This window comes from Podarcis vaucheri (assembly GCF_965113315.1).
Source record: "Podarcis vaucheri genome assembly, chromosome: 8".
NCBI lineage: Eukaryota > Metazoa > Chordata > Lepidosauria > Squamata > Lacertidae > Podarcis > Podarcis vaucheri.
The window spans coordinates 24,257,098-24,266,677 of record NC_138766.1 but is presented as its reverse complement, the minus strand read 5'-3'; the positions used below and the strand labels follow the sequence as shown (position 1 = coordinate 24,266,677).

Genomic DNA, 9,580 nt, shown 5'->3' with positions numbered 1-9,580 from the left:
CTCTTCTTCTTCTTCGTCATCTCTAACTTAAAAGATCAAGTGTAAGGTAAATGTATCTGTCTGTCTCCTGTCTCAGAATAGACAACACTGTGTTGAACTGGAAAAAAAATGTTTGAAATGGTATCAGGCAGTTTATATGCACCAGTTTGAGGAAGAAAGGTGGTGAGGCACCTAGGATTCAAGGATCTCCCACAGAAACCTACAAATGAAGAGCTTCATTTACTGAGGTTCCTAAATCAAAAGTAGCTATATTTTCATTACAAGTTCCTGCATTCGCAAGTGATTTGAGGCAGATCAAACCACGGTGGGGTTAATAATACAGGCACCTAGTAAAATGATAAGGGGAGGGAAGAAGAAGGGAAACAGTAGGTCTTTTGATCCTGAAGGAATATTTCTAGAAAGGAATAATTCTGCTAGAGGACAGAACAGTCAGTCCCAAGCAACACAAATGCCGTTCCATTTCTCAGCATTGATCGGTCTCTGTACCTTTAATATTATTTATAGAGATTTTGTACAGTGAAACATATATCCATTTTTATATGACACAGTGCACAATGTTGTGGAAAGCAACTGACAAGTTCGAGCTTTCCATGTATGTTTAAGGGATGTCGCTCCCATATATCAAGTGCCAGTTCTGCCATTCTTAGGGCCCGGTCCAATTATTTGTAGTGAGTTAGAGATGCTTTGCCAGCACTTCTGGGCCAGGAGGGAAGAAGAGGTGACAAGCAATTGCCTTTATGTGGAAAGACTTGCCTCTGAAAGGTACGATGTCTAGTTGTAACCCTCAGACACTGCAGAGCAGATATGGAAAATCTGTGGCCCTCTGGATTCCATCAGTTCCAATCAGCATGGCCAATTGTCAAGAACTTAGTCAACAGCTAAAAGGTTACAGGTTTCCACCTATTGGCAGCACCTCCACCTGAAGGTCAAATCTTCATCATCATCATCATCATCATCATCATCACCATATCTAGAAAATACATGAAGTTAATACGCATTATTCCAAAATAACAGCATATGACCTTGCTTGCAGGCTTACAAACAACAATTATATACGTACAATTGCCCTTGACTTTGCATACCAAAGTATGAAGTCAGATTTAAACAGTACATACATTCTGAGTATTTAGGAATGTGGGATAAACTACTGTGAATATTAAAATATATAACTCTAAAGATTCCCCCCTGCTTTTTTATTTTCTGCAAGGGTTCTGGGTTCAGGAGAAGAAAGGGAAACTCAGAACTCACTGGGTGACTTTGAGCATTCGTCTCCACTGATCCTTAAGCTATGCTACATCACATGATTTTTGTGACGATCAAATAGAGATTTGCTGTTCACTGTTAGAACATCAATATAAATAGTAATACAATACACTAAAACCAAGTTGTTCGTGGCTGCGCGCTTTATGTTAGGGTGGGAGGAGGGATTGCGATGAACTTTCATGTGATGTCCATTTATCAGGTAGAAAAAGAGCATTCAAATGCAGACAGGCTACCATTGACTAATCACCCCTTTCTCTATCTGGGCCTGTTAGTTCCATGCCCATCTGAGCAACTCCTGACCCATTTCAGGAGAAAATTGAGGTTAAAGGGCTGTCTCCTTCGTGGTAGGCCCTGCCAAGTTAAAACAAACCTTGCCTCCCTGGAGTTCATTTTATGTAAACTCCTTCTTGCTTTAAACGTCAATTTGAAGCATGGTTCCAGGCATTGGTGGGCAGAAAGGCAGAGAAGCATCTGTTATGAAAGTCTGGTGTTCTGATAAGCGAAACACATGGCTTCTTTTCATATAAAAAAGGGTGGGGGGAGAGAGAGAAAGACAGCATCATTTGTTTCTTATCTGCCTCCTCCTTTCAGTGAAGATCTAAGCATCTTAGAAAAATGCTTACTTGTTATTGGAAAGTGGGTGTGGGGGAAGTATGGGATAATAGTAGGTGATATGCTTTTCATCCCATAACAAGAACTCTAAGTAAGCTAGGGAAGCCGGATCCGCAGATATCTTGCACTTTCAATGATCCCTTTATTTTTCTAGGGGAAAAATGGTGCTGGAACTCAACATGAACGTCTCCCTTGTAAAACAGTGCCTCCAAGTCCCACCCCAGCAAGGCAGTCCAGAAGGGTACCATTGTTGATAATATTGAAGGCTACTGAAAGGTCAGTCAGTTTTATTGCACATAGCCAAAGGCTGCTGCAAGGTACACAGAATCATTTGACAATTAAAAGAAAATATACTGGATTGATACATAAGACTTAAAACATTTATATTATCAAAACACTACGTACTCTAAACAGAGCTATAAAGTACCCCAATATACAAATCGAGACATTAAACAATAAAATTCATAAGCTAAAATCATCACATGTACACTAATATATCAAAAAACAATGTTGTCAGGGGTTCAGGAGCAGAGACGCAGGAAAGGGAGGAAACAGAGAGCGAGGGGGAGGAATACGAAGGAAGGATGAGTGATGATGACGACCCGAGATCCCCGAGCCTTTCCAGTGAGTCCGAGGATTCCCAGAAAGGAGCGCCAGTGGTCAGAGCAAGGGGGGAAAGCAGGGGGACACCCCAGGAAGAAGGGACCAGAGAGGAATCAGAGAGCAGCAGCTGGAAGTCGGGACCAACGTGCCCAGCTGGGAGCAGCGGGGAGAAAGGGGACCAGGCATCGGGTTCCGGAGGCTTTCAGCAGGAGGGAGGGCATGAGTCAGGAGTAGTCACGCCCCCATCAGGGAGCGAGGAAACGGTCAAGAGGAAGGTAGAGAGTTGGGCGCGCGCGCCAAGTTCAAATGCAGCGGAAGCTGGCGCAGTAAGCAGCCCGGAAAGGGAGCCAGGTCCCAAAGCCCGCCGCAAGGAGGCGGAAGGGTCCGGGGGGTCAGCGTCAGAAGAGAGTAGGAAGGAAGAGACCCCGGGGGGCAGAGGGACCCAGAGACGGAAGGAAAGGCGCAGGAGGTGGAGCAAGGCTAGGGTATTAAGTTGGTGTGCAAGAGGCGGAGACTCAGACGGAGCTTCGTCGGTCTAACGTAGAAGACGTAGGGCTGCACGCTGCAGTTCAGAAATGAAACCTGTAACTCAATAAAGACTCTTATAAAGTGAACGCTGGCTAGCATGGTCCTGTGTGAGCTGGGACCGGGAAGCAGCCCTGACAAATGTCAATTAATACAGTGTGCAATTTATACTCAGAGTTTGGTGACAAAGATAGAGCATAGCCTGATGTAGATAGATAGGGTCAAATAAATTCATCTCCTTTACAGTTGATGGCTACCTTGGCTATATAATTTGCTCTAATTTTCCTAGCAGCAGTTGCAAAGAGTGCTACACGCCAGGTCACATACTTATCTGTGTCTGCGAGGAGATATAAAATCATGTCTGAAGGGTTCTGGCCAATCTAGTTCCTGGTTTAGGTCATCCATCAAACCAAAGCAACCCAAGGCATCTCTCTTCCATAACCAGGCCTGGAACCAGAATGAAATAGATCTAAATAAATTTTCTCCTCCAGAAACCCCTGGCGCTGAGATACTACCACATGCTCCCGTATCTTGCCCCCAAATGGGATATTGGAAACTGATCGATAATTATCCATTAGGGACTAATTCAGGAAGGGCTTTTTACATCATCCACAATTATGCATCTTAGATTAGGAGTTCACAACCAACTCAAAGGGTCCTATACTGACCACCTGGAAGACAGACGGTGAATTGCTTGCAACATTCTTGGGAGTTTGTTTATTCATTTTGGACAGATTAAGGGGATGAGTTACAGTGAAAGAATGTGAGGACTGCTGCAGATTCACTGCTGCTCAGATCACTGGACCAACCCCACTCTGAGAGATAAAGATGACATCCGTCAAAGGAATTTCAGAACAAATGGCTTAAGGGCAATCTGTCACATGTCTTATATTCCAGGTGGGCTGTAGAAGGCGAATGGAAGAGATGCTCACTGTGTTCAAGATGGTGTCCTTCAAATATTGTTGGACTCAATTCCCATCAGTCCCAGACAGTGGGTCAGAGTTGATGTGACCTGTAGTCCAGTCACATCTGGAGGGCCCCACGTTGGCTATCCATGTTTTACAAAGTAAATCCAGAACCAGTGGAACTGTTTGCCAAAAGCAGCAAACACAGAAGGAAACTGTTCCAGTAATAGGAAGGATGCAAGGCTAATACAGTGCACTGATCAATAGGTCATTCCCAATGAGTTTAGGCTCACAGTGATGACTAGTGGTTGCCAGTCCTCCACCACACTGGACACGCTCTCTGCTCAGTGTTCTGTCATGATGAAGAATCAGGCAGAGGAAGCTTTAGAAGAAGGGAGTAGCAGACACCAGTTGCTGCTCCTGCAGTTGTGTGTTTTGCCACCTATAAAACTGGGGGTGATGTCACAGCAGTCCTCTGTGCTTTTGACACACAGCAGGAGTGGGGGTTTCTTTCCAGCCCAAGGGTTGCTTTCCCTGTTGGGCAGCCTCCCAAGGAACACATGATAAGGGTGGGTGGAGCATAGGCAAAAGTAGGCGGGGCAACAGATGTAATTCCCCCCCCTTTGTCCATTAGGCTGGTTTCTACACTTACTCACACCTCCATCCTCCATTCTCCATCCTCCATCCATAGACGTTATTGCAGTTCAAAGATACATTCTAGCCAGGCAAAAAACCACTTGATGCACAGCAAAGTGAGGGGTGCGGTTTGTGGATAGGGGTGTGGCCTACAGAGAATTTGAAGGGCCAGATAAGAAGGCCTGGAGGTCCGCATTCAACCTCTGGGCCTCAGTTTCCCAAGCTCAACTAGTGGGACAAGTTGGGAAGACATTTCCTTCACACCTAGTTTGGGCCCTGTGATGATTTTCCTTGTTATAACAGGTTGATTTTACTGATGCTCTTGTTACTCATTTTAAGAGGGGTGAAAAACAGCTTTTTTAAAAAATGTCATCACTGTATTGCTTTACCCAATGTGGAGGAAAGGTAATGCACACTATTGTTCTTCCACCACCCACTACAGCCGCACTAGGTGGTTCTGTGATCTCCATTTTAATCTAAAACAGCATTTATTAAGCTCTGCTGCTGTGAGGCTGTGGAGGGAGCCATCATCCCACAACTCTGCCCCTCCTTGATGTGCACACAATCCTCATTAGTGCCAATTAATAGGCAGTGAACGGAAAAGAGAATCCCAGGGTGTTTATAGTTTCCATTTCTCACACCAATGCATTTAAGGAAAGTCTCAGTGTTTCCATAAAGGAGATTGTGAAGTTTCTTTTAAGCATATATCACTCATGCAAGTTAGAATTCTAAGTTCGTTGCCATTGCTTCAACTGGGATGCTCAGAGCTCGCCGCTTATGAGCAAGTCCAATTGCAGTCAGCGCTATTTGCTCTTATGCATGCTTAAACATGGCCTCAGTGTGTTTCTTACCAATGAGAAAATGGGGGTGAGGCAAGGAATCTTCCAGCCACAAAAGTATGGGCCTACAACATCATTTGTTAATTTGTTTGTTTGTTTATCGATGACGTTTTCATCCTGCTCCTTATCTTGTTCCATGAAGCTCAGGGCAGCATGTGGTTCTTCCTCATCCCATTTTATCCTTTCAATAAGCCTTTGAAGTAGGTTCATCGCAGAGCTTTTTCACAGTGCAGGCTGGCCCATAAAGGCAGATGGCATTCTGCCTCAGCATACTCAGTCTGGCTTCAGACAGCCCTACCTGCCCATCTTCTTACAACCAAACCAGAAGAGATAGGATCTTATACTGCTGAATTTATTAACTTTGTTGTACAAAATTTGGAAATAAGATTGCTGTTTGGGAGTTACAGCTGAAGTACACTTAGTTCGTAAGCTACCTTGGATGAATTATTATTTGGAAAACTGGTACACCCACATAAATATTATTATTATTATTATTATTATTATTATTATTATTATTATTATTACCAGAATTATGCCTTGGATGTTATTCCAGAGTAGGCTTCTTCTTTGTGGAACAGGAATTTAATAATATGAAGCACCCATCATTCCTATGCTGGACCACAAAGCCATCTTCCTAGCCGCCTTACTTGTGAAGCTTAGATCCTCACCATACTCATCCAGATCTTATTCCTAGTTCCTTATCTTCTCCTTCTTGGTTATCTTTTCAAATACAGAGAAAAAGCTCCTATAGAGTGGAGAAAGTAAATGTGGTTGTATGAATCAGTCCCAAAGTCACACATAAAGTTGATTATTTGATGGCTACAGGTTTGTGAATGTATATCTATTGGCCTCAAATTGATGGGTTACATACTGGCAAACCAATCTAAAACTTTCCCCCAATAGTAAAATATATCCCCCAAATAAAACTATTCATCACCTGTTATGGAGATCCATCTTGACAGTGCTGAGATGCCGTCTGACTGTTAACTGTTTTTGGCTTTACCAAGACTTAAAGCATAGCCTCTTTGTGACATCACACATGACATCAGAATGGCATGTTTGCTTTCAACCTAAACTATCTCCATGCCAACAGCAATGGCCAGTAAACCTCTGCAACCAAGTAACCATTAGCCTGACTACCTAGTTGCTTCTATCTAGACTATTGGATGTGGTTTTTTTTTGTTTTGTTTTGTTTTGCTCTCATAATGAAAGCCTGAAGAAGTGCTGTGTATAATCTGAAAATCTGCTTCCACTGTTAAAGAATACTAATTGTCAGGGACTGGGCAGAGGAGGAATGGTGGAGACCTCTTCCCCATCCTGACCCTTCCAGGGAGGAGGAAGAGGAAGACAGTTTAGATTTACAACACGGGATTGAGGGAGGTCACAGCTCAGAGGCAGATGAGGGAGAAAGTTGGGAAACAAAGGGAAAGGAAGAGGAAGCAGAGCTGGAGCAGCAGGTGGCTGACACATTATCACTAGAAAGCATTTCAGACCCTTCATCTCCCAGAACCCAGGAAGCCTTAAAAGTAGGAGAGCAAAGAGCTCAAAGACTTAGGGAACTTAGAGGCACCCATAGAGGATGTGATGATGATGATAATGAATGAGGAAGTGGGAAAGACGGGGGGTGGAAATTCACTCCGGACAACACCATTATCCAAGAGGCTGGGTTCTATAGCCTCTCTAAAGTTTGAAATAAAAAAGGACTGTAATAAACTTTTCCTTGTCTTTATACTTTCCTGGGCAACCAGCCAGGAGCCGCTGACATCGTTTGAGTGAGTCACAGTGATTTATCAAATCCACAGATAGAATTCCATCTCCAGTTCCATTTCTGTCAAACATACATTGGTTACATCAAAATCTGCCCAGGTCCAAATACACAATGTTAGGTCAATAGTTTGATATGTGTCCGTGATAATGATGTGTGTACATTTGGCACTAACAGCCTCATTGCAGCATGGGTTTTGCATAAATGTTTCTTCATGCCTATGAATATTTCAGTTGATATTGCATGGGGCTTGCATGGGTATGGTTCAAAAATCTCATCAATTCTTGGTACAATATGTGATATCGTGGATTTGGGTGACCAAAACCATGTTAATCAGAATATTCCTTCAGTCTTTTGTCACAGTGGAAACTGACATGTCAAGTTTATTTCACTAGTTTGGAAGAAGAGGAGAAAAAGAATGGCATTAAGGTGATAGGTTTTCATGCTTTACAATGTATTTTTCAGCTTTTATTAGTATACAATGTAGCTGTTGGAACCACTTGAAATTCCTTTTTTTATCATTGTACTTACAAGAAATCATATTACTGTGTGAAAAAAGGAGAGACAATAAAATGTAAATACTTTCTCACGGGCACTGCTATTGCCTGTTTAAGTTGAAAATTGCAGTCTTTAAGGCTCATTATTTACTGTATTGTAGCCTTTTATAAACAAGCATATGGTTAAGTTATTATTGTCTTATTAAAAAAAAGAGATGATTTAACTAGCAGCTTAAAGCTTGTTTTCTTTTTAAAAAGGAAGTTTGTGGATTCATGCACAAATTGTATAATAATTACTCCTTTCAGAAAACTAGATACACCCCCCTCTCTCTCAGGCTTTAAGGCTGCAATCCTACGCACACTTAACTTGGAATTCACAGTTGCATTGTAGGGCTTATTTCTACAGACACTTGAGGAATTTGCTTTGTGCTTTGTGAATTCTAATATCAATTCTGATTCACATCTTACTGGGCTCAAATGAACTGAGTTCCCTCCCAGGTTTTTCACTTCCCGGATGGTCTGATGCAGTTCTTGGCTCAAAAATATACATATTTTGAGAGAAAATAAATGGAGACGGCATATTTTGAAACTGTGTATGAAAATATGCTTTTAAATACTATTTCCTGCAGATATTTCTTTTAACCAGCAAAATCATGTAGAAACAAGGTAGAACAGGTTTCGTGATAGCTCAGTCAGTAGAGCAGTAGGTCGTGGGTTCAAGTCCCACATTGGGCAAAAGATTTCTGTATTGCAGGGTTTGGATTAGATGATCCTTATGCCCCTTCCAACTCTATAATTCTATGCTTCTATGAGTTAGGCCCAAATAAAGAGGTGGCAAAAAGTGGAAGCATTTGCAAAATGTTTTTCCTTTCAATTTAAGCTGCCTCTCTTTTTATATTCAAACGCTGAATGAGCCATAAGCTTGTTTTCATGCAATTATCAAGAAAATGCAACTTTAGTCATGCCCAGCTGTGGGTATTAACTTTCCAAAAACCTCCTCTTTAGAGCTTACCGTTTTGCTGGCTCCCTGAAAAACTGTCTGACATGCACTGCATAGCCCCAGTCTAATCAAAAAGAATGTCATTTTAAAAAATGCTGCATAGGTGTTTCTTTCCGCTAGACTACACACAGCATTTTAAGTTCCTCTGTAACTTTCCCCACCCCCTTTGGGATCGTGACGCTTGCAGACGGCGTTTCATGCTTCAGGAAGCATAGATTCGCAGGCTGCTTGGGTAGCCTAAGAACGGCACAATGCTAGGATGCTCTTCAGAAGGGAATCCGTAGCAGCAGCATGCTGATTAGCTGGGACTCTAAGAGAGAGTCTTAGACTTTAAGGGATTCTAAGGGAGAGTCATATAAGACTTTTAAGGACTTCATAAGTGTCCTTCATGCTGAATTTATGTATAAGCTAAACAAGCTATATGGGACGCGGGTTAAACCACAGCGCCTAGGACTTGCCGATCAGAAGGTCAGCGGTTCGAATCCCCGCAACGGGGTAAGTTCCCATTGCTCGGTCCCTGCTCCTGCCAACCTAGCAGTTCGAAAGCATGTCAAAGTACAAGTAGATAAATAGGTACCGCTCTGGCAAGAAGGTAAACAGCATTTCCGTGCACTGCTCTGGTTCGCCAGAAGCGGCTTAGTCATGCTGGCCACATGACTCGGAAACTGTACACCGGATCCCTCGGCCAATAAAGCGAGATGAGCAGCGCAACGCCAGAGTTGGTCACGACTCGACCTAATGGTCAGGGGTCCCTTTACCTTTACTAAACAAGCTATAGTTTAGGGCCTCACTCTCCTGGAGGCCCCCCAAAAATGTAATTGTATTTCACTATTAATATACTTATTACCGGTAATTGTATTTCAGTTCAACAATTACTTGATAAAATATCAGTACATATTTTGTTATGTGCAAATGGCTTTAGATACCTATTAGGT

The 9,580-nt window shown here is 42.6% G+C and overlaps 1 long non-coding RNA gene across 2 annotated transcripts; it reads right to left on the bottom strand.

Moving 5' to 3' along the window:
* Positions 1-469: 469 nt before the first annotated feature.
* LOC309538849 lies at positions 470-6,483 on the bottom strand. 2 transcript variants are annotated; one of them, XR_014222391.1, is made up of 4 exons: positions 6,321-6,483; positions 5,396-6,128; positions 3,331-3,450; positions 470-970 (listed from the first exon to the last, which is right to left on the bottom strand). It is a non-coding gene; the product is annotated as an uncharacterized lncRNA (long non-coding RNA). The 2 variants fall into 2 exon arrangements; XR_014222392.1 differs by lacking the exon at positions 470-970 and adding an exon at positions 1,015-1,778.
* Between the last annotated feature and the right edge of the window lie 3,097 nt (positions 6,484-9,580).